This window comes from Salvelinus sp. IW2-2015, linkage group LG23 (assembly GCF_002910315.2).
Source record: "Salvelinus sp. IW2-2015 linkage group LG23, ASM291031v2, whole genome shotgun sequence".
Lineage (NCBI taxonomy): Eukaryota > Metazoa > Chordata > Actinopteri > Salmoniformes > Salmonidae > Salvelinus > Salvelinus sp. IW2-2015.
The window spans coordinates 6,057,629-6,082,810 of record NC_036863.1 but is presented as its reverse complement, the minus strand read 5'-3'; the positions used below and the strand labels follow the sequence as shown (position 1 = coordinate 6,082,810).

Sequence of the window (25,182 nt, the reverse complement as noted above, 5' to 3'; positions counted from 1 at the left end):
CTAAATACAGGGAAAATCTTGAGGGGAAACCTGTTTCAGTCTTCCAGAGATTTGAGACTGGGACGGAGGTTCACCTTCCAGCAGGACAATGACCCTAAGCATACTGCTAAAGCAACACTCGCGTGGTTTAAGGGGAAACATTTAAATGTCTTGGAATGACTTAGTCAACACCCAGACCTCAATCCAATTGAGAATCTGTGGTATGACTTAAAGATTGCTGTACACCAGCGGAACCCATCCTACTTGAAGTAGCTGGAGCAGTTTTGCCTTGAAGAATGGGCAAAAATCCCAGTGGCTAGATGTGCCAAGCTTATAGAGACATACCCCAAGAGACTTGCAGCTGTAATTGCTGCAAAAGGTGGCTCTACAAAGTATTGACTTTGGGGGGGGGGGTGAATAGTTATGCACACTGACGTTCTCAGTTTTGTTTTTTTATTTCTTGTTTGTTTCACAAAAAAAATATTTTGCATCTTCAAAGTGGTAGTAGGCATGTTGTGTAAATCAAATGATACAAACCCCCCAAAAATCTATTTTAATTCCAGGTTGTAAGAAAACAAAATAGGARAAATGCCAAGGGGGTGAATACTTTCACAAGGCGCTGTATGTACCCCACACATACAATTATCTGTATGGTCCCTCAGTTGAGCATTGAATTTCAAACATATTCAACCACAAARACCAGGGAGGTTTTCCAATGCTTCGCAAAGAAGGGCACSTATTGGTAGATACAAAAATATATAACATCGAATATCTCTTTGAGCATGGTGAAGTTATTACACTTTGGATGGTGTATCAATACACCCAGTCACTAATTGACAGAGTGAAGGAGGCCTGTACAGACTACAAATATTCCAAAACATGCATCCTGTTTGCAACAAGGCAGTAAAGTAATACTGCAAAAAATGTGGCAAAGCAATTTACTTTTTTTCCTGTTATATTTGGGGCAAATCCAATACAACACATTACTGAGTACCACTCCATATTTACATGCATAGTGGTGGCTGCATCCTGTTATGGGTATGCTTGTAATCGATAAGGACTGGGGAGTTATTCYAGATAAAAAAATWAACAGAATGGTGCTGAGCACAGGCAAAATCCTATAGGAAAACCTGGCTGTCTGCTTTCCACCAGACACTGGGAGATTAATTCACATTTCAGCAGGAGAATAACCTAAAACAAAAGGTCAAATCTACACCGGAGTTGCTTACCAAGAAGAGAGTGAATGTGGCCGAGTTACAGTTTAAACTTAAATCTACTTGAAAATCTATGGCAAGGCCTGAAAATGGTTTTCTAGCAATAATCAATAACCAACTTGACAGAGCTTGTAGACAATCCAGCTGTGAAAAACTCTTAGAAACGTACCCAGAAAGCCTCAGCTGTAATCGCTGCCAAAGGTGCTACTACAAAGGGGTGTCAGGTCGTATGTAATAGGGATATTTCTTTATTTAATTTTCTATAAAATTGCAAACATTTCTAAAAACATGTTTTCACTTTGTCATTATGGGGTATTGCATCTTCAAAGTGGTAGTTCACAAAAGGTGAACCTATTGTGTGTAGACGGGTGAAAAGATTCAGGCTGTAACACAACAAAATATGGAATAACTCAAGGGCCTTGAATACTTTCTGAAGCACTGTAGCTGAGTTGTTGCTTGCATGCGATTGGCTGGTCTTGGAGGTGGTATATACAGTGGGGAGAACAAGTATTTGATACACTGCCGATTTTGCAGGTTTTCCTACTTATAAAGCATGTAGAGGTCTGTAATTTTTATCATAGGTACACTTCAACTGTGAGAGACRGAATCTAAAACAAAAATCCAGAAAATCACATTGTATGATTTTTAAGTAATTAATTTGCATTTTATTGCATGACATAAGTATTTGTTCACCTACCAACCAGTAGGAATTCCGGCTCTCACAGACCTGTTCGTTTTTCTTTAAGAAGCCCTCCTGTTCTCCACTCATTACCCGTATTAAACTGCACCTGTTTGAACTCGTTACCTGTATAAAAGACACCTGTCCACACACTCAATCAAACAGACTCCAACCTCTCCACAATGGCCAAGACCAGAGAGCTGTGTAAGGACTCAGGGATAAAATTGTAGACCTGCACAAGGCTGGGATGGGCTACAGGACAATAGGCAAGCAGCTTGGTGAGAAGGCAACAACTGTTGGCGCAATATTAGAAAATGGAAGAAGTTCAAGATGACGACAATCACCCTCGGTCTGGGGCTCCATGCAAGATCTCACCTCGTGGGGCATCAATGATCATGAGGAAGGTGAGGGATCAGCCCAGAACTACACGGCAGCACCTGGTCAATGACCTGAAGAGAGCTGGGACCACAGTCTCAAAGAAAACCATTAGTAACACACTACGCCGTCTGGATTAAAATCCTGCAGCGCACGCAAGGCCCCCTGCTCAAGCCAGCGCATGTCCAGCCCGTCTGAAGTTTGCCAATGACCATCTGGATGATCCAGAGGAGGAATTGGAGAAGGTCATGTGGTCGATGAGACAAAAATAGAGCTTTTTGGTCTAAACTCCACTCGCCGTGTTTGGAGGAAGAAGAAGGATGAGTACAACCCCAAGAACACCATCCCAACCGTGAAGCATGGAGGTGGAAACATCATTCTTGGGGATGCTTTTCTGCAAAGGGGACAGGACAACTGCACCGTATTGAGGGGAGGATGGATGGGCCATGTATCGCGAGATCTTGGCCAACAACCTCCTTCCCTCAGTAAGAGCAGAAGATGGGTCATGGCTGGGTCTTCCAGCATGACAACGACCCGAAACACACAGCCAGGGAACTAAGGAGTGGCTCCGTAAGAAGCATCTCAAGGTCCTGGAGTGGCCTAGCCAGTCTCCAGACCTGAACCCAATAGAAAATCTTTGGAGGGAGCTGAAAGTCCGTATTGCCAGCGACAGCCCCGAAACCTGAAGGATCTAGAGAAGGTCTGTATGGAGAGTGGGCCAAAATCCCTGCTGTAGTGTGTGCAAACCTGTCAAGAACTACAGGAAACTATGATCTCTGTAATTGCAAACAAAGGTTTCTGTACCAAATATTAAGTTCTGTTTCTGATGTATCAAATACTAGATCATGCAATAAAATGCAAATGAATTACTTAAAAATCATACAATGTGATTTTCTGGATTTTTGTTTTAGATTCCGTCTCTCACAGTTGAAGTGTACCTATGATAAAAATTACAGACCTCTACATGCTTTGTAAGTAGGAAAACCTGCAAAATCGCAGTCTATCAAATACTGTGTCTCCCCACTGTAGCTGGGGAGACAGTCTTGCCGTCAGGCAAGTCAGGACTTAAATGCCCACGGGCACTTAGCTCAAGGTAAGGGACATTTAGCTTGCTAACATTCTAACTTATAAACTGATAATGAGCTCCAAGCATGATGTTAGCATGAAATGTACCATCCCTTAGTGTAGCAAACAACAATAACATATGCCCTGACCGTAAGCTCTGCCGCTTCAGCCATACACTATCAATCTATCATCAATGCATCCACTCCTATTCATAGAGTTTATTTGTGATCTCACAAAACAACTTTTGTTATGCCATGATCATGAGACAAATAAGTTGTGATCTCGACAAAAAAATGGATTCGTAGTATAGTGCTCAGGGATGCAGACTCACTGTCACAGGCTAAGCATAGGTTGTTGCAACCCTATTACTAGCCTGTTCAACCTCTTTCATATCGTCTGAGATCCCCAAAGATTGGAAAGCTGCCGCGGTCATCCCCTCTTCAAAGGGGGAAACACTCTAGACCCAAACTGCTACAGACCTATATCTATCCTACCCTGCCTTTCTAAGGTCTTCGAAAGCCAAGTACTTCTTGCAACTATAGGGGTGCTGTTCCGCATTAGCATATTTGTGTCTCCAAATTAAACTGCCTCGTGCTAAATTCTTGATCGTACAAATGCATATTATTGTTATATTGGATAGAAAACACCTCTAGTTTCTATAGAAGTTGGAATTTTGTCTCTGAGTGGTACAGAAACAATTTCTACAGCACTTTCATGACAGGGTTAGATTTCAGAAATTTTTACCTCTGATCTGGGGTCTGTTATAAGGCCACAGTGAATGCTATGAAGAAACCGACACTGCCTACGTCTTCCTCTGGGTGCTTTACGTCATCACGTTTCAAGAAATCGATGGGACGTTCACAGCCATTATAAATGACAAAAATGTACAGAGACCCCCCTTTCTCAACGTGCGCCTCAAGCGTGAAGGCCATCGGACCTGCCTCGTTCCAAATCGTTTTCTAACCAGCAATATTTCTCCGGTCATGTTTTCAGCTCGTTATAGTTGTAAAAACATCATAATGTAGTGAATTTGAAACGTTTTATAGCAATTTATATATCCGTTTAGTGCGATTCTGAGAATTTTTGTCGTGCACTCTGAAAGTTGGACACGTTTTAGGGTGGTCGGTCGTTGGTGGTGACATTTCGAAGGACAGAGGACATCTATCGACCAAAAGACGTTTATAACATAGAAAGGATACATTGCCCAAGAATCTGATGGAAGAACAGCTCAAAGTAAGCAATATTTAAAATGATAAATCGTGTTTCTGTCGAAATATTTTAAACGCATATTTCGCCATTTTGTTTGGATAGCTTCACTTGGCCAACCCTGTATTGGAAAAGTAGGATAATTTTAAAAATGTAAATCAGCGGTTGCATTAAGAACTAATTTGTCTTTCGATTGCTTCAACCCTGTATTTTTTAGTCAAGTATATGATTAGCTTTCAATAAACTAGATCACTCTGATAGATGACGTCAGACATATTGAGGCTTGATTTCCTAGTATTTTATTGTTAACCACGGTTTTGTATGGCTAAAAATTGCACCTTTTCGAACAAACTGTATATGTATATTGTAAAATGATGTTACAGGATGTCATCGGAAGAATTCTGAGAAGGTTAGTGAAAAAATTAATATATTTTGGCGGTGATACGTTATAGCGCTCTTTGGCTGGAATCGATGCTCTGGTAACTTTTGCACATGTGGTATGCTAACTTATCGATTTATTGTGTTTTCGCTGAAAAACGCTTAGAAAATCTGAAATATGGTCTGAAATCAACAGAAACTGGCTCTCCATTGCTTGCTTGTCTATTTTTATGAAATGTTTTATGATGAGTAAATTGGTCATACACGTTGCTCTACTAGTAATTCTAGTCGATTTGTGATGGTGGGTGCAATTGTAAACTGTGATTTCTACCTGAAATATGCACTTTTTTCTAACAAAAACTATCCTATACCATGAATATGTTATCAGACTGTCATCTGAAGAGGTTTTTTCTTGGTTATGGATATCAATATCTTAGTTGAGCCGAATTGGTGATAGCACCTGAAGGAGTAAGAAACTGATGGAGTTAGAAAGTGGTGTATTTTGCTAACGTGTTTAGCTAATAGATTTACATATTTTGTCTTCCCTGTAACACATTTAAAAATCTGAAATGGTGCTTTATTTCACAAGATCTGTATCTTTCATCTGGGTGTCTTGGACTTGTGATTTAATGATATTTAGATGCTACTATCTACTTGTGAAGCTAGCTAGCTATGCTAATTAGTGTGTGGGGGTGTGGGGGTGCTCCCGGATCCGGGGTAGAGGCTCGTGAAAGGTTAACAAACAGATCACCGACCATTTCAAATCCCACCGGACCTTCTCCGCTATGCAATCTGGTTTCAGAGCTGGTCATGGGTGCACCTCACCACGCTCAAGGTCCTAAACATATCATAACCGCCATCGATAAGAGACAATACTGTGGCAGCTGTATTCATCAACCTGGCCAAGGCTTTCGACTCTCTCAATCACCACATTCTTATCGGCAGACTCAACAGCCTTGGTTCCTCAAATGACTGCCTTGCCTGGTTCACCAACTACTTCTCAGACAGAGTTCAGTTGTCAAATCGGAGGGCCTGTTATCCAGACCTCTGGCAGTCTCTATGGGGGTGCCACAGGGTTCAATTCTCGGGCTGACTCGTTTCTCAGTATACATCGATGATGTCGCTCTTGCTGCTGGTATTCTCTGATCCACCTCTACGCAGACGACACCATTTTGTAACTTCTGGTCCTTCTTTGGACACTGTGTTAACAAACCTCCAAACGAGCTTCAATACCATACAACTCTCCTTCCATGGCCTCAACTGCCTCTAAATGCAAGTAAAACTAAATGCATGCTCTTCAACCGATCGCTGTCCACACCTGCCGCCCGTCCAGGACGTTCTGACTCAAAATATGTGGACAACTAAAAAAATACTAGGTGGCTGGTTAGACTGTAAACTCTCCTTCCAGACTCACAATAAGCATCTCCAATCCAAAATTAAATCTAAAATCGGCTTCCTATTTCGTAACAAAGCATCCTTCACTCATGCTGCCAAACATACCCACGTAAAACTGAATCCTACCGATCCTTGACTCCGCGGATGTCATTTAAAAAATAGCCCCCAACACTCACTCAGCAAATTGGATGCAGTCTATCACTAGATGCCATCCTTTTTCACCAAAGCCCCATATACTACCCACCACTGCGACCTGTATGCTCTCGTTGGCTGGTCCTCGCTTCATATTCATCGCCAAACCCACTGGCTCCAGGTCATCTATAAGTCTTTGCTAGGTAAAGCCCCACCTTATCTCAGTTCACTGGTCACCATAGCACCACCCACCCGTAGCACGCACTCCAGTAGGTATATCTCACTGGTCACCCCCAAAGCCAATTCCTGCTTTGGCCGCCTTTCCTTCCAGTTCTCTGCTGCCAATGACTGGAACTAACTGCAAAAATCACTGAAGCTGGCGAGTCATATCTCCTTCACTAACTTTAAGCACCAGCTGTCAGAGCAGCTCACAGATCTGCACCTGTACATAGCCCATCTGGAAATAGCCCATCCAACTACCTCATCCCCCATACTGTTATTTATTTTGCTCCTTTGCACCCCAGTATCTCTACTTGCACACTCATCTTCTGCACATCTATCACTCCAGTGTTTAATTGCTATATTGTAATTATCTCGCCACCATGGCCTATTTATTGCCTTACCTCCCTTATCCTACCTCATTTGCACACACTGTATTAAAGACCTTTTTTATTATATTATTGACTGCATGTATGTTTATTCCATGTGTAACTCTGTGCTGTTGTGTCGCACTGCTTTGCTTTATCTTGGCCAGGTCACAGTTGTAAATGAGAACTTGTTCTCAACTAGCCTACCTAGTTAAATAAAGGTGAGAAATAAATAAATACAAAGCGGGTGACAGATAGGGTAAGAGGTGTGATAATTAAGCTCGCAAATTGAATGATGGAATATCTCAATAAAACTGAGGGTGAGGTTGACATTTCAACAATCTCAAAATGATGGGTTATAATTTGCCCTCACTCAATCAAAGCCAAGGGTTACCAAGGAACCGATCACTCAGGTGTTTGATGATAATCAGAGCTCATTGTCCTCCATTGGTTAACTAAGGAAGCCAGATGCAACAGATACACCTTGGCTTTATCACCTGCCTTATTACACCTGCCCACATGTCTTTGCAACAGAATGTGTGAAAAAGCCAACAGGATTGATTATGATCATAGACCTACTTAATGACGGGATGCCAATAGGCAGAGAAAGTAGAGTGGATTAGAAAAGAGCAGAGGCCACTACAGTCGGATTTAGGACAGCGATTCTGAATACCAATGCTCAACAAGGGAATGCATTTAGGAGTCATTGTCTAGACACAGCTGATATGCACACATTTTGAACATATGTACATTTGCTGATATTAAACTCAGTTTGGTGTATGCAAAGTCCACTATTACAGATGAATTATTTCACTAAGGCGTATAATCACATTGGATGGACATGCATTAATGGGAGATCAATAACCCCTGTGATATGGTGCTGATAATACTGTTCTGTTAGAAACGTAACATGAAGCTCAAGACCTCCATTGATGAAATCATGTTGCATGATCTCGTTTAAACACAATGCCATCACCTCCACTTTAAACCCCGATGTTCAAGAACTTCCTTCACCACTAAATCATTCATCAAACTCACAACCTCAAACTAATAAGCAGCAGACATATTTGACACATCACAGCAAAGTTATATAAATGAATGTTGAGAATCATAACAAAGGCCAAACAAAACAACAACAGACCAACTTGATTTTCAGGTTTTTGATGCCTTTGTTTGGGTTTTTCAGAAACCCTTCTGCAGGTACACCTACACACTGGCACGCAACCACCCACACAACCACCGGGAAAGAGCATGGCATAAAGATTAAAGGACTGGTGTTGGTAGTGTGCAGGAGGTAAAGCTAGATTGCCATGCCTGGGCAAGTAAGGCTATTTCTGGTAACTGGGTAATACTTCATTTGTATAGTCCATCTGTAGATGTTCTACAGACTATCTACTAACCCTTACCCTAGATCTAACCCTTATCATAGCCCTAACCTTAACCCTAACCTTAGCAAACAGTTGCTAATCAACAGATAGATTGTTGATATTACGACCATCTGTAGCGCATCAACAGATGGAAAATCTGAACTATCCGGTAACTGTTTACTGTATCTTCAGACTTGACTTCGATCCCTTTGTTCGGCTTTTCAAAAAACCCTTCTGGAGGCACACCTACACACTGGCATGCAACCACGCATGGAACCACACCCGGAAAGAGGGTCGTAGGAATGGTGTGTATACTTGGAATTAGGGCACAGCTAGATAACCTTTTTCATGCCAAGTTATTTGATGACAGTGCAGCAAAGTAACCAATAATGCAACTCATTCAATCACAGCTACTCCTCACAATAGTAACTCAGGGAACTGGTGCACATTCACAGTGAGTAATGCATCTCCTCTTCATAAGCAGCCATTAGGGTTCCAGTCCTAGAAAGAGGGGTCAGGTATGTACTGTTTTGGCAGTGGCAACTGCAGTGCATTAAAATACTAATAATGCCATACAGTGCACTTTTGACCAGAGACCTAATGGCCTAAATATGGAATAGAGTGCCATTTGGGTCACAGCCAAAGAGCTGAGAGCAGGTTGAAAAGGAGAAAGAGATCCCTTGGTGATTCAGGCTCTAAGTCTCCCTGCCTCTGGCCATTTGGGATGCAACCTCTGCGTCTGTCTCCTGATTTACTGGATAGACCAGAGACTATTTTTCTGAAACACACAGAGACCAGGAATGTCTGGCATTGCCAGTGTGACGTCTATAATCAAGGTACATTGCATCTGTTGGAATTTACAGCAGGGCTGTTATGGTAAATGGAAAAGGTGCRGAATACAAAGACTACTGCACTAACACAACACATTGGTGCAGTTGGTAGGCTATGTGACCAAATTGCCAATGTATAGATCATTATACAATGTCAATGCGAATATAGAATATATCATGGATGATGCCACTGTAGCTTGACTTTCTACCAAGAGTAGAGCTATTGATCTGTTAATGCAGATTTTCATACTTTGAGCGTAACCTCAGTGTAAAAAGGATTTTTTTWWAAATATATACTTGTAAAATGCAACAGTGTTCCTTGCAGACGTAAAAAGAACAGTCTTCATAAATTGTACAGTAGTATATCAGTTCAAGTAGGCCTTCCCTTTTAGTAAATTGTGAGATCAAGAGTAGGATGGATAAACAAAATCCATCAAATTGCTGATTGACTTTGAGTCTTTGGGAATAACGTYTTATCTAAGCATCCAGTTCCCATGCATGACCATGTGGACTGCACAAGAAGTGCAAATATAATCTGTACTAGCCCCCTAGGCCTCATTATGTTAACTAAGAGAGTGGTTGGTCACAAAGGGAGAAAAAGGAAGCGTTGTGACACTGAACGAAGGCCTCCCACCACAGTCATGTGTATATAAATCATCCTCTCTACGTATAAAGGTCATGTTGCAAAAACTGCTTTCCAGTCTCGTTGAAGTGCTTCTACTAAGCATGTGAGAAATGTGAAAAGTCAGTGTCAAGGCAACAATACTCTATGCATATAAACCTAGCTAAACAACAGGAATAAGTATTTATTTCAACCCAATATTCCTACAAAGACCTGGGCCTGGTTTCCCAAAATCATCTTGAGGCTAAATTCATTCGAACAAGTATCATTGATAACCACTAAAGTGTTGAAATGTCAGAATCACGTGCAGAAATCAGAATAAAGAAATATAGTAGCAAAAGTGAAAAACAAAACCACTAATTATTTTGGGATAAGTCAAATATTATACAAGGTATCCACATTTAGAACCTTGAACATTGCTTCACCCTCCCTCTGACCTGATGAATCGAACTCGGTTCACATGGGGTGGCTTCCATTCATTGCCAAGTATCATGATGTTTTGAGAATAATAACATAAATACAACTAACATACAGTATGCTGCTCTAAACAATCTCAGTGGAAACACTCAAATTGCAGYACGTTTTATGTCTGTAGCAAGCTGTGACTTATGCTTAAAATTACAGGTCCAATTTATTGAAAATCACGTGACTTTTACTTGGGCTGCAATGTGGGCCTGTTACCAGGGWGTGTTGCCACTGAGAAGAAGACAGACATTTACAGGAAACCCTCCATTTGGAATCCACCGTCAATTGTTCACACGGGGAGGCTTCCATTCATTTACAAATATCATGATGTTTTGTTTGGTAAGGTTTTTTTTAATTCTATACATGTGTTAGCAGAGAACGTCACGAAAATGATGTGCACACTTCAATGAAGCAGAAGTCCGTGTGCTGTTGAGATTCTGGATGGCCAGATAGTTAACAACAAATGACAAGAAACGGCCATGTTGGGAATCATAAATGGCTCATTTCTGCTAGTTTCATCTTGTTACCATGTCTTGTTTTGACTGATTTCATGTCATGCTAATAGCAAATAAAAACAAAAAAATGTGGCTAGATAACCAATAACTGTAACGATGTATTTGAGACAACACTTATTTTGTGCTTTTTGTGACAATTATTTATGTTTAAAATAAACATTGGAGACGAAATATAGTTTAAATGTTGTCAACAATCTAAGCCAACCCGGTCTGTTTTGCCCTGTAGTTGTGTACGCGTCAGTTCTGTTGCTAAACAAGCAACCCATTTATAGAAAAGGGAATGTTCATGGACCTGTGATTATGCAGCTCCTGTAATGTGTAGCCCTCTCAGACAGTAATGCCAAACAGAGCAYCATAGTGACATTCCAGTAACAAAGACCTCACAATAGGCTAACCATGTCATGGACAGTTGTTTTCAATATGTATGATGACAATAAAACTATAATTCTGATAATTACTGCAATGACTCAGCCCTGATACTGTTCACACAATACACAACACTGACAAACACCAGTTAATTATACTGGCCCTTAAAAAACAACTAGACTATATATCAGTGGCTGACTTGACACACATACCAAAGACGTGCTATTTAGGCCACTATCAATGCATCAGCGGCATAAAAACAATTTTGTTATGAAAGACTTGATTGATCCTTGATGTGAATCTGAATGGGGATGWAAGTAGGATATAGTTTGTTTTCTGTAGGCTTATTGTTTGAGATGAATACCTGTAGACTGCTACACATCAGGATTACACAAGTACTAGACCTCACATTGGAATTTTGGCTCACAAGTCTGGGTGTACTGCATTTTTTGACCTAGTTGGTCACAATTACCTTGATCACTATCACTGCCTTACAATTAAGACAAACATCCTGCTTGGCATCGATCCACACATGCAAAACGCTATAAAAAGCATCTCAGTGTTCTGGCTCCATAATGCAAATAGAGTGAGAGATCATCATCTTGACTTTGATGACTGTAATAGGTTTTTATTTATGATTCAATATAATTACCTGCATACATAAAGGCCTCCCAGTGCATTGTAGACAAGCATGCCATTTCTAACTAACTTTAGGCTTAGTGATAAAACTAGCCCTCCAAACACCATGTCTCTCTTAACAGTAATGCAAGTACCACACACAAATTGTTTAACAAGAACAATACTGTCATGGTAATAACCATATGACACATGGTCAAGATAAGTTTATCTGTGTTTTCATAAACTGAATTAGAGTCGAGTAACCTGAGTCCTCGCAAGAGCAGGTTTAAGGGCAAACAATATTTTTAGAGTATACTATTGGCGACATCTTGTGGTCTTTTATTAAATAGTTATTTTTTTGTGAAGTGGTGCATTCCTTCCAATAAAATGTCATGTTGTTACATCAATCACATATGTCACAAGGAAAGATGTAATATGATGCATTGATTTAATACATTCTACACTGGGCCAGCCTACACAGAATATTTGGGAATTAATAAAACACCACCCTACACATTTAAACAAGACAACAGTAAACATGTCGTCCCCCACGGATGATGCAGATTAGCCATYATATTGACCAGATACTCAAATTGCCAATCTAAAAATGTAAATTAATGTATTCGAAAATGGAAGGCAGTTAGCCTGGGTACCAGTCCAAGACTTGACATTCAGGTAAATTTGCCAGTGCCACACCAGGCTATTAAGAAGTGAAAATTACTGTCCCGGCCCGGCAGTGCTTAATTTGAGCCGGATCCCCACCTCTCCGTTTTGGACAGTTTTTTTTCTGGAACCTATTTGGCTGGACCCGGTACCTCTCGTGGCATGAAAAATAATTGTCACTTTTTGCAATGTAAAAATCTGAACAAAAGCGATAAAAGTTCATGCGAGTTGACTCTTCGTTAATTATCCTGCCACCACAAAAAAAAACTATGTGAAAAAGTAGATTTTCAGCCCGAGCCTAATATTGTAATTGATTCGGGTTGGACTGGTCGGGTTTATGTTTTGCGCAACATTGTAGCGAAATACGCGTGCAACTCTCATCTCTCCAGTGTTGCACTTCATAATTGATTTCCGTATAGAATCGCGCGAATGGTTCTGGAGGAACTGTAGCACCCCTGATAAATTGAAATATATTTGTCATTATTACTGCTTTCTGTTAAGAAATAAATGAAATAATTCAGAATATTCTACTACACCATGAGCAGGCCTATATAGTTTATTTTTTTTAAATTGCCTAATTTAGCTGTTGATTGTAGCTCAATAACAAGGAATGGCCTACAGCAGGGAACGCGTGGCAAATCTGTCAGTGGAAAAAACTGCATGTATACAAAACAGGCCTTTCGCAATATTTAAAATACAATCGAGGGGACACACAGATTGGAAAGCAAATGGCTCCTGCTGAAAATAGAAAACTCTATGCTGTAGGCTACCAAAATATTTGGTCAACTTCCAAATATTGTTTTACAAAGTAAAACAAAGTAAAAGTCTTGTTTTACAAAGTAAAACAAGAGAGAATAGGCTTTCGGCACAAGCGTATCGGCAATAACCAGTGAGTGAGCTGTGCATCATTGGGTGAGTCAGTGAAGCTGGAAAGCATTTTTAGGACTAWAATTTCCTCCGCATATTGTAGCCTACAATATGTCCCCACACACCTTGGCCTGGGCTTTTGATGGATATAAGACAGGGTTGTTTTTATTGATCTCAGATTCTTAGTTTATCAATGTCAAAGTAGCCTGTCATTTCGATTATTTGTGCGGTATTAAAAAAGATTMTACCAAAGTCTCCAGTMATGTAAAATGATGTAGAATTGCATGACAWGCGTTTATAAAAGGCCACATTTTYCCCGGGCCTAGGCTACTAAAATGTTCCCCAGGTGTGCAACTTCTGTAAGTGCCTCTGTAACGGATGTGWAATGGCTAGCTAGTTAGCGGTGGTGCGCGCTAATAGCATTTCAATCGGTTACGTCACTCGCTTTGAGACCTTGAAGTAGTGGTTCCCCTTGCTCTGCAAGGGCCGCGGCCTTTGTGGAGCGATGGGTAACGATACTTCGTGGGTGACTGTTGTTAATGTGTGCAGAGAGTCCCTGGTTCGCGGGTATGGGCGAGGGGACGGACGTAAAGTTAAAACTGTTACACCTCGCAAATGCGATGATATGCATGCAATGCATTATTTTAAAGGTGATTTTTTTTCTCATGCGTTCAGGTACCTCATAACTCACCAGGTCACCCCATTCTCCCTCTTACCTTTTGTTCCTGCAACTCCCGATTTACAAATTAAKCACTGGTCCCGGGCCAAGATCACATGAAAGCAGTTCTGCACGCAGAATTTCAATCGTGGGTGATTTCATCTTTCATTTGCAGTATAGGAAAGTACCTTATATTATAGCCAACCATAAAATCTSATATTTACGCTGGTTGTTTGAAAAACCAAAATAAAACCCCCCTCAATGATGACATAGCCTATATTAAAACCTTGACGATTTAATATTYCCTCCAGAAATGAGCCCGATAACATATTGATAAAAAGCAATATCTTTAGGGCCTGTACATGGTCCATGTAAATTCGAGACATTCCATTTAGTATATGTTGTTTCATATGCTATGTATTAATTTGTGGAGGTCCATCACCCATTTTTGTATGATATGTTACGAATTTGCAAAACATATTTGTTACGATTTCTAGCTAGGTGGCTAATGTTAGCTAGCTGGCTATCGTTGGCTAGGCTAGGGGTTTGAGTTAGCTAGCTAGCTAGTCTCAGTCTGAATGCAGACAGTTACTTTAACATAATCAAATGAAAATTATTTTCTCAATTGTTCATCGAAGTTTAGGCCATCCATTTTTACTCTCCACTTAAAGATGCACTATGCAGAAATCGCTACACCATTTCCTGGTTGCTAAAATTATAATAGTTCACCTAATTTCAGTTTATGTGACAAAACAAGCAAGTATAGTGTAGAGAATCAATGTACCATCTAAACCACTACAAAAAATATATATAATTGAAGTAACAGTACTGCTACTTGAGCAGGCAATTTCATTACTCTTCTCACCCTTGCTTTAAACCATGCACAAAGTGGCTGGACTCGATGCAGATGAAATACCTGCACACAACAATAGACTGTATAGGAGTTTAGCATGTTCTGAGCAATAGGAAAGGCCACTGTGTGTGTGTGTGTGTGTGTGTGTGTGTGTGTGCGCGTGTGCGTGCGCGGTCATTCTCTTAACCCTTAACTCTTAACTCTTAACCAACAGTGCTAGGTCAAAATAACGTGATTTGTGTTTTGTCCTACATTTTATTTTTAATCCAAGCCCTTTTCCCGCAGGAGGCTTTTTGCCTTTTGGTATGCCATCATTGTAAATAAGAATGTGTTCTTAACTGACTTKCCTAGTTAAATAAAGGTCAAATAAAAATACATAAACGAAGTGGTCTACTTGACCTTGAATTTGGAGCTCAGAAATTCAACTACTGGAATAGGCCTACCTTTGGGACTCAATTTGGTACTTGAAAAGTCCATGTAATTATTGTAACCAATTTATAAATTCCCCTGCTCCCTTGTAATTATTCGTGATTTCATTTTTGATACGTTTTTGTGAGAGATGTGGCCACTTTTTTTGTTTCCCGCCGCTTCAAATCAAGGGTGTTTCGCTACTCTACAGCGGTAAAACCACGTGCGGTTATTGGAGATGACAACATGCAATGTCGGCTTCAACTTGGCTTTCCATACAAATCCTTCCATTAAAAAAGGAACCTTGTTTTTGGCCACTTTCTCATTATAAAAACAGTGATGGTGAGATGAATACTACCGCTATTCATGGATTTATTACGTTTGCCTAAATTGGCCAGATAGACTACAAAAAAATTGCCACAAAAAAAAAACTACCACTGTTCATGTGTTCTATCTATATATTTRGTAAGACAATGTCCACATTATTCTCACATATTTTAGAATGTAATAATAATTTGAATTAAGGCCTTAAAAATGTTTTAAGGCCTTAATTCATGTTCTTAAAATGGTAATGGCCTACTTTTCTTTTATACTTTTTGCATGCTTTTTTGTGGGAGTGGGGTTCTATTTTAGACTCTATATTTACAGTTATATACATTATACAATTGTATAACATTTAGGTCATTGAAAATTACAATTAAGTGCTTGAAAAACTCATTGAATTTGACTTGCCAATGTCTGTATGAACCCTGCTTAAAGAATGTATAGTATATTTTGACCCTCCTAGGCCTATGTTGGTGTATAGGTGGAGTTGTGGGACAATTTGCATACATTCACTTTAATTCCTCTAAGTACACATGTGGAACTGCATGAAAACCCATTAAATTTTTGTTTCAAAACATTTTGAAGTGTTGATCCCAATGTCACACTTTGGCCCCATTATTTATAGAAAGATCCGTAAACTRTTAGCCTATACACACTGGAAAAATCACATGATTTTATTTGTGCCAGTGTGAGTTGTTCTTTGGACATTAAACAAACAACAAGATCATAGAGTCGGTGATCTAGCTAATGATTAGCCCATTGGGGTAAACAATGCAGAGCAGCTGCCCAATGCTTCATCCATGTAGCCACGATGCTGCATCAGACAATCACAATCATAATGCTGCAATCATAGCAATCATAATGCTGATTGCTAAAATACACCTGCCTGATGTTGCAGCCTGGTCTCAGACTAGACGTAACATAGTAAATGTAAATCCGGGACACAAAAATGTGTATGATATGTTACATTTGGTATGGTTACATAAGACCGATGGTTACTTAAGACAAAAACGAAAGTAGGTTGGATGGGTGGGCTTATAACGCAAACATCTAGGAACTGAAAGGTTGAGAGTTGGAATCTAATTAGCAACTTTTCAACTACTTACTAMTTTTTAGCTAGCTACATAGCATGTTAGCTAACCCTAACCCTTTTAGCTAACCCTTCCCCTAACACTGATCTTAACCCTTTAACCTAACTCCTAAACTTAACCCTGACCTTAACAATTAGGATAAAACACATACAGTAACTGGACCACCATAAAAGCATGAGTTATAAGCTTGCCAACTAGGTACAACCATGTTAAATTAACTCAGAGACAGGGACTAGGCCTAGCTATCTTAATATAATCTATAGCTAGCTAGCTGTTCTAGCTAGCCAAACTGGGTGAGAAACCTTGTTTGAGCTAGCAAGCTAAGCTAAGTTATCTAGCAAGCTAACTGACGTGGAACAATGCACCACACAGTAACGTTAACGTTAGGCTTACAGGAGACAAGCTTTTTACAGACACTGACATAGTTAGCTAGCTATACAAAATTCAACAAAAATGAAAATGTTTGCTACCACACACAGCACTGGCTAGCTAGCTAATGCTTGAGCTAGCATGCATGGGGTTGTTTGCTAGCCAGCTAAGATTATCTTAAAGTGTCAATGAAATATGTAATTATGAAAACTAGGTCTATTTAACTTGAATGGATAATTTGCAATGTTAGCTAGCTAGSTTTTTACTCACCATTTTTGGTCAGCCACAATGCCTTGCCCATTTGTCGAAAAGCAATTCCACTCAACAATCCTGCAACAATCCTGATTCACAAGTTTACCAGATCACATTGATCTTCTTAATTTGGTGGGTGAACCCAGCCACTGGTCATATATCAATAACCCAGCAATAACAACCCAACCGTGCTCTTTTTAAAGAAAACAATCCAACGAAGTGACCCAATGCCTACAACCCAGCAAATGGGTCATCCAAACAACCCAGCATTTTTTAGGGTGTATGAAAACATGAACTCATTACCTTGATGCTTTCTCTGTTAAATCRAACAAGACCCTGGGCCTCCCGAGTGGCGCAGTGGTCTAAGGCACTGCATCACAGTGCTTGAGGTGTCACTACAGACCCGGGTTCAATCCCAAGCTGTGTCGCACCCGGCCGTGACCGGGAGTCCCATAGAGCGACGCACAATTGGCCCAGCGTCGTCTGGGTTAGGGGAGGGTTAGCAATCACAACAGCTGTTTGTCACTTGGCTATCATTTGGAAAATACCTTCCTGGATCAGATGATGATGTATGAAAAAAATCACTGCGTAATTAAACAGCTCTACACCAAATGCGCATCCAACAAGTTTTGTGCATAACTATTGAAGAACCACGTTAATGACAGTTTGGCTTTAAGTATCAAGGTAAGTTGACTCTTTCGGTTAGAAGCATTCCATTTTTCAAGACTGAAAAACGGGGAGGACTTTAGACTGCCTGTGCTGATGTGCAGTTTTATAACTAATCTCATGGTACTCTGCAGATTTTGCGATGACGCTGAGAGAAAATGTGGCTGTTTAAAWGCAAATTTCCTGCAATTCTACACATTTTGCCATGGGGCAGAGAGGAACATGTGCAGTTTTATAGCGCATCTCATTCTATTCTACACATTTTGCCATGAGTCTGAATGAAAATTGAGTATTTTAAAGCTAACTTAAGCAAAAATGTACAGTACCAGTCAAAAGTTTGGACACACCTACTCATTCAAGGGTTTTTCTTAAWWAAAAWAAWAAWWAWTTCAACATTGTAAAATAATAGTGAAGACATCAAGACTATGAAATAACACATTTGGAATTATGAAGTAACCGAAAAAGTGTTAAACAAATCAAAATAGATTTTAGATTCTTCAAAGTAGCCACCCTTTACCTTGATGGCAGTTTGCACACTCTTGGCATTCTCTCAACCAGCTTCATGAGGTAGTCACCTGGAATGCATTTCAATTAACAGGTGTGCCTTGTTAAAAGTTAATTTGTGGAATTTCTTTCCTTAATGTGTTTGAGCCAATCAGTTGTGTTGTGCCAAGGTAGGGTTGGTATACAGAAGATAGCCCTATTTGGTAAAAGACTAATGTATACGCTGGGAGTCGGGAAGCAAGTTCAGGGAGTGACTTTTAATAATAAATAACACAAGGAATAAAACAAGAAACACGAGTTGCGTACAGACATGAAACAACGGAACAGAAACAATAACGCCTAGGGAAAGAACCAAAGGGAGTGACATATATAGGGAAGGTAATCAGGCAGGTGATTGAGTCCAGGTGAGTCTGATGAGGCGCTGATGCGCGTAACGATGGTGACAGGTGTGCGTAATAATGAGCAGCCTGACGACCTCGAGCGCCGGAGAGGGAGTATATGTGACAAAGACTAAGTCTATATTATGGCAAGAACAGCTCAAATAAGCAAAGAGAAATGACAATACATCATTACTTTAAGACATTAAGGTCAGTCGATCCAGAAATATTCAAGAACTTCGAAAGTTTCTTCAAACTTTCAAGCGCTATGATGAAACTGGCTCTCATGAGGACCACCACAGGAAAGGAAGACCCAGAGTTACCTCTGCTGCAGAGGATAAGTTCATTAGAGTTACCAGCCCAAATACATTTCAGCCCAAATAACTGCTTCACAGAGTTCTGTGACAGACAAACATCTCAACATCAACTGTTCAGAGGAGACTGTGTGAATCAGGCSTTCATGTTGAATGATAAAGGCACTGGATTATGAGCTGTCTTGTTTGCTAAATGAACAAAGGAAATAGGTAGTGGCATGTTGCATATAGCCATAGAAGCACAGTGACATATGCCTCAATGCAGTCATATTCATGGCCTTCAGTTAGTTATTTTTGGCAAACCATGCCATGGGAGTGAATGTCATTCCAGGGCATCTGTTTTGTTATATTTAATCAAATCTGACTAACCCAGTGCACCGCTTGCTATGAAATGTATCTGATGGTGTTTGCATGTTTAGGTAAAAAGAAAAATAATGTCCCGTTTGGAACACTGACAAGTAAAGGGCATAAAAACATAAAACAAAAATGTTTTGTTGTTGCTGAGTGGTGGRCCTGGCTACCCACCTGTGGCTACGCTCCTGGCTTCCTACATCCACTGAGACTGAGTATCCAGGACCTAGCCTACTGAGGCAGGGCTCACTCTAGGCAGARGGAAGGCTTTGACATTCGTGCCTCTGCTTGGAAACCGAATGCTGGTTGATAACAAGTGTGAAGTGTCAGGCGTTGGGAAAATCTACTTATTTATTACGTTTTGGAGTTTGACAATGTGAAAGCTTGATTAACTGGGCCGGTTAGCTCGGCAGATGATGCCGGGCCAGCAGGCAGCCCTGAATGTCAAGCCCTACAGTCTCCTTTGCTAACCCACTCCCTGTACTCCATGTAAAAAAAAAGCCACCTACTGGAGAAGACAGATTTTGGGYCCAGTTATCCCTCTCACTTCGCCTCTTCCTTTCTGGTGTGACTCACAAATTTCAGTTAATTACTATAGCGCCCACCTTGGGCCAATCAGTGTCATTTTGTAAATGCCTATAAATGTCAAGACGTATCATTCACCCAAGTTTAGTCAAAATCAGGCCAGTGCTGTCTTAGATATCTCGTGTGAATAACGAACAAACGGATGGACAGAGACCTATCCACAGTCCYCTCACAGATTTCATCATGGGGGAAAATTAAACCCCACCAGTCACAATTTGCCTAGGCTTCCAATATACACAAACTCTGACAACAAAGAGACTTTAAAGTACAGAAAAACAAATGTTCTGTAATAATATTCACATTTATCTGCAACACGTTCAACACGTAAGTACACACACACACACACACACACAGGCCTTGAAACGCGACAGTCAAAGAGCTGTATTTGAAAATGCCATACATTTAAAAAAAGGTCCTATAAATTCAAAACATTGATCAATAATAAAGCCTGAATGAAACAATGTTGCTTATGTTTAAGCCTACAGCAAGTCAAGGTATGTGGGGATGAGTTTCCTAGCAGCCTATGAGATGACCATTTTCACTTTTACTTTTGCTTTCTCACATAGCATATGGCTAACAGATTATAACAAAGCATGAACATGTATTACTGCTTTATTATCAATACACGATTTTGAGTGTATTATAGTATTATATTCTTAACCGAAACACAAAAAATACATGTTTTTACCAATGTTTTTACCAATTTTCTATGAAAACATTGCTAAGGTAGCCACTAAGACCTAAATCATTCTTATCCTATCCTTTGATATTTACATCAAACAAACTCACCTTAAAATGCAGTGAGACGACCATATTCCATAGTAAAATATCCTAAATATAAATTAAGTTTGAGGGACCCAAGGATAAGAGTCTCGCACAATGTTTTAATGGCAGTCAATTTTACTTTCACTTTTTGTTGTGATCAAATGGGGGGAGGGCTCTGGTATGGAAGCTGTGCGCATCTATAAAAAGGAAGTAGAAAACATTGTGGCTATTTGATCAGCTCATATTACTGATGATATTGCAAATATACACTGAGTGTGCAAAACATTAATGACATAGACTGACCAGGTGAATCCAGGTGAAAGCTATGATCCATTATTGATGTCACTTGTTAAATCCACTTCAATCGGTGTAAATGAAGGGGAGGAGACAGGTTAAAGAAGGATTTTTAAACSTTGAGACAACTGAGACATGGATTGTGTATGTTTACCATTCAGAGGGTGAATAGGCTTAAAATGTAAATGCCTTTGAACAGGGTATGGTAGTAGGTGCTAGGCGCACAAGTTTGTGTCAAGAACTGCAACGCTGCTGAGTTTTTCATGCTCAACAGTTTCCCATGTGTATCAAGAATGGTCCACCACCCAAAGGACATCCAGCCAACTTGACACAACTGTGGGAAGCAATGGAGTCAACATGGGCCATCATCCCTGTGGAACGCGTTCGACACCTTGTAAAGTCCATGCCGACGAATTGAGGCTGTTCTGAGGGCAAAAGGGGGGTGGGGTCCACGGTCGTTCTGTGTTAATAGCTATGCTATTGTATTTGAGACAAGTGTATTGCAGTTCATTTAGTCTATGACAGTTTTTTGTCGTTGACAAATTAAAAGTTGACCCACCCATGACATTGAACTCTGAACTGGTTTGCTCCTACACTCTCTGGTGTAGAGGGACTGTAGACCTACAATTCATTATTAAACAATACACGTACTGCTCCTAGCAAACCTACTGGTCCTATATGCTTAGTAGTTGTTGCATGTTATTACTTTACCATGGATTGGACAGAGGACTAGCTTAATTCATAGTAGTTAAAAGCAGACTGCGACTCACAAAGTAAGCAAAATATCGGTATTTCCACAACAACTAAGAGCATTGAAGCATGAGGCTAAAATGATCTGCTGTTTTGGCCCAGCAGCTACAACACTGTATCAGCGTGAAGCACACTCGTGCACATGCGTAGATCCTCTGTGTGAGCTTATCTCAATATCTGCGGTGCTGCTCGTGGCAAATGTCATAACGCTGAGTCTCCCTTTTAATGCCTGGACTGAGTGATAAGACTCAAACCAGTTCAGAGTTCAATGTCATGGGTGGGCCTTCTCAGAAACTCTGGATGTAACCAGTCAAACATACAGTACATTAGGTAGTACGGTTAGACCAGGCCCAGGGTCCTCAACTAGACTGTGTTGAGTGTCAATTCATCAACTTACCACCAGATGGGGATGTGCATCCGTCCAGACTCTGCCATGGGCACCAAGAGCCACCTGTCACGGATGAAGTAGGTCACTGCTGGCATGAACATTTGGCCCAAACCAGATCCCATGAACACCCCCAGGGAGCCAAACCCCATGTAGAATCTTGGATTTTGCAGACACCAACCAGTACACAGGTCAAAGGTGTATTGTGCTTATTGGATAAATCCGATATTTGCATGGAAGTTGGACAGTTAGGAATTATTGTTAGTTTATTATTAAAGTTTGTCACAAACCTAACACATAAGCTACCAAATAGTTGGAGAATCCACCAAAGCCCACAAAGACGGAGCTGGCGCTGAATGCCTTCCAGTTTTGGAGAATACCTGGGCGAAGATGTAACATCATCATGGAAAAGAGTATTGGGCTTCTTCCAAACCTGCAAATTAAGAAATTATGTGACTAAACTAAATAAAAATAAACTACATTATGAAACAAAGATACATTACATAAAGAATGATAGTAAAAAGCTTTGGGGCACCTTAAATGAAATTTTAGGKGAAAAAAACAACTCCTTGTCCTTCATTCATTGAATCAGATGGCTCATTCATCACAAAGCCCACTTATATTGCAAACTACTTTAATGATTTTGGTAAGATTGGTAAGATAAGCAATATTAGGGATGACATTCCAGCAACAAACGCTGACACTACACATCAAAGTATATCGGACCAAATTATGAAAGACAAGAATTGTACTTTTGAATTCCGTAAAGTCAGTTTGGATGAGGTGAAAGAATTATTGTTGTCTATCTTCAATTTAAGCCTCATAGAGAGCTTGTGCCCTCAGGCCTGGAGGGAAGCTCAAGTCATTCCGCTACTTTGAGTAAAGCCAGAGTGTCGATGTATGCGGATGACTCAACACTATACACGTCAGCTACTACAGCTACTGAAATGACTGCAACACAACAAAGAGCTGCAGTTAGTTTCAGAGTCGGTGGCAAGGAATAAGYTAGCCCTAAATATTTCTAAAAACTAAAAGCATTGTATTTGTTACAAATCACTCACTAAACCCTAAACCTCAACTAAATCTTGTAATAAATAATGTAGAAATTGAGCAAGTTGAAATGACTAAACTGCTTGGAGTAACCCTAGATTGTAAACTGTCATGGTCAAAGCATATTGATGCAGTAGTAGCTAAGATGGGGAGAAGTCTGTCTATAATAAAGCGATGCTCTGCCTTCTTAACAACACTATCAACAAGGCAGGTCCTACAGGCCCTAGTTTTGTCGAACCTTGACTACTGTTCAGTCATGTGGTCAGGTGCCACAAAAAATGACTTAGAAAAATTGCAATTAGCTCAGAACAGGGCAGCACGGCTGGCCTTTGGATGTACACAGAGACCTAATATTAATAATATGCATGTCAATCTCTCCTGGTTCAAAATGGAGGAGAGATTGACTTCATCACTACTTCTATTTATGAGGTATTGACATGTTGAATGTACCAAACTGTCTGTCTAAACTACTGGCACACAGCTCGGACACCCATGCATACCCCACAASAGGTCTCTTCACAGTCCCCAAGTCCAGAACAAACTATGGGAGGCACACAGTACTACATAGAGCCATGACTACATGGAACTCTATTCCATATCAAGTAACTGACGCAAGCAGTAAAATTAGATTTAAAAAACAGATAAAAAAACACTTTATGGAACAGAGGGAACTGTGAAGCAACAAAAACATTGGCACAGGCACACACACACACACGATAACATACACATGGATTTAGTACTGTGGATATGTGGTAGTGGTGGAGTAGGTGCCTGAGGGCACACAGTGTGTTGTGAAATCTGTGAATGTATTGTAATGTTTTTAAAATTGTATATACTGCCTTAATTTTGCTGGACCCCAGGAAGAGTAGCTGCGGCAGCTAATGGGGATCCAYAATAAATACAAATACCTTTTAAAAGTCATGGTTGATGATTCCATACATTTTTGGTATAAGAATCTTTAATGGGCTTATTATTTATCTTATTTATGGAAATGAACAGATACACAGTGAAGATATGGAAGTATTCCTCTTGAACTGCTCCATTCCAAATCAAGTCTACCAACTTTTTTTTTGTCTGTCATTTWTTTTWTTTTTTTGTATTTTACATTTTGGGGGGGCGGCAGGTAGCGTAGTGGTTAGAGCGTTGGGCCAGTAACCAAAAGGTTGCTAGATTGAATCCCCAAGCTGACATGGTAAAAATCTGTAATTCTGCCCCTGAACAGGGCAGTTAACCCACTGTTCCTAGACCGTCATTGTAAATAAGAATTTGTTCTTAACTGACTTGCCTAGTTAAATAATGGTAAAATAAAACATTTTTTTTATTTTTTAACTGTTAGGTCATTACATCCTTTTTGTCAAACTTTTCATTCTGATAACTCAACGTAAGAACCACAGAATTCCTTACGAATGTTATTCTTCTTTGTTCTTTCCAAACTTGTGTTTGTAATACACACCTGTCGGACAGCTGACTTATGATGAAGTCTCCCACCAGAACACCAAGGAACTATATTGAGGAAGTCAGATGCTCTTTGTACTCAATGTCACATAACACTGCAAAACAAACAAATAAACCATTAGGGACTGACCATAGAGTTAGAAAGAGAACTCTAGATGGATAAAACCTGTTTTAGCATGGACATTGCCATTGAGGGCTTCCACCATTTTAAAGTAGTCAACTGGGTAGGACTTCCTAGAGTCCCAGTTGGTATTAGATAGAATGTCGTGGCCCGCCCGCCTGTGGGGAAGACAACCTGTGGTTACCTAGGTTACCCGATTGGYTCAGAGCAAATACTTGACCTTTTTCAAATGCAATTTTCTTGTTGTCTGCTTGTTTTGGTCAATTATAAAACTATATTGAAGAAAA

The 25,182-nt window shown here is 40.1% G+C and overlaps 1 protein-coding gene across 3 annotated transcripts in view; it reads right to left on the bottom strand.

The window, feature by feature from the left end:
* The window catches only part of LOC111950342 (long-chain-fatty-acid--CoA ligase 6), a 116,394-nt gene that overhangs the window by 87,505 nt on the left and 3,707 nt on the right, over positions 1-25,182 (bottom strand). The window contains exons 2-5 of one of the 3 annotated variants that reach the window (XM_070434320.1): positions 24,773-24,869; positions 22,560-22,702; positions 22,282-22,335; positions 20,865-21,559 (exon numbers count right to left, since the gene is read on the bottom strand). The gene's annotated coding sequence lies outside the window, so the exon portion shown is untranslated. Of the gene's footprint in view, positions 1-17,581; positions 17,997-20,864; positions 21,560-22,281; positions 22,383-22,559; positions 22,703-24,772; positions 24,870-25,182 lie in introns of those variants that run through there. The other 2 variants (XM_023967844.2, XM_070434321.1) reach the window with 2 other exon arrangements.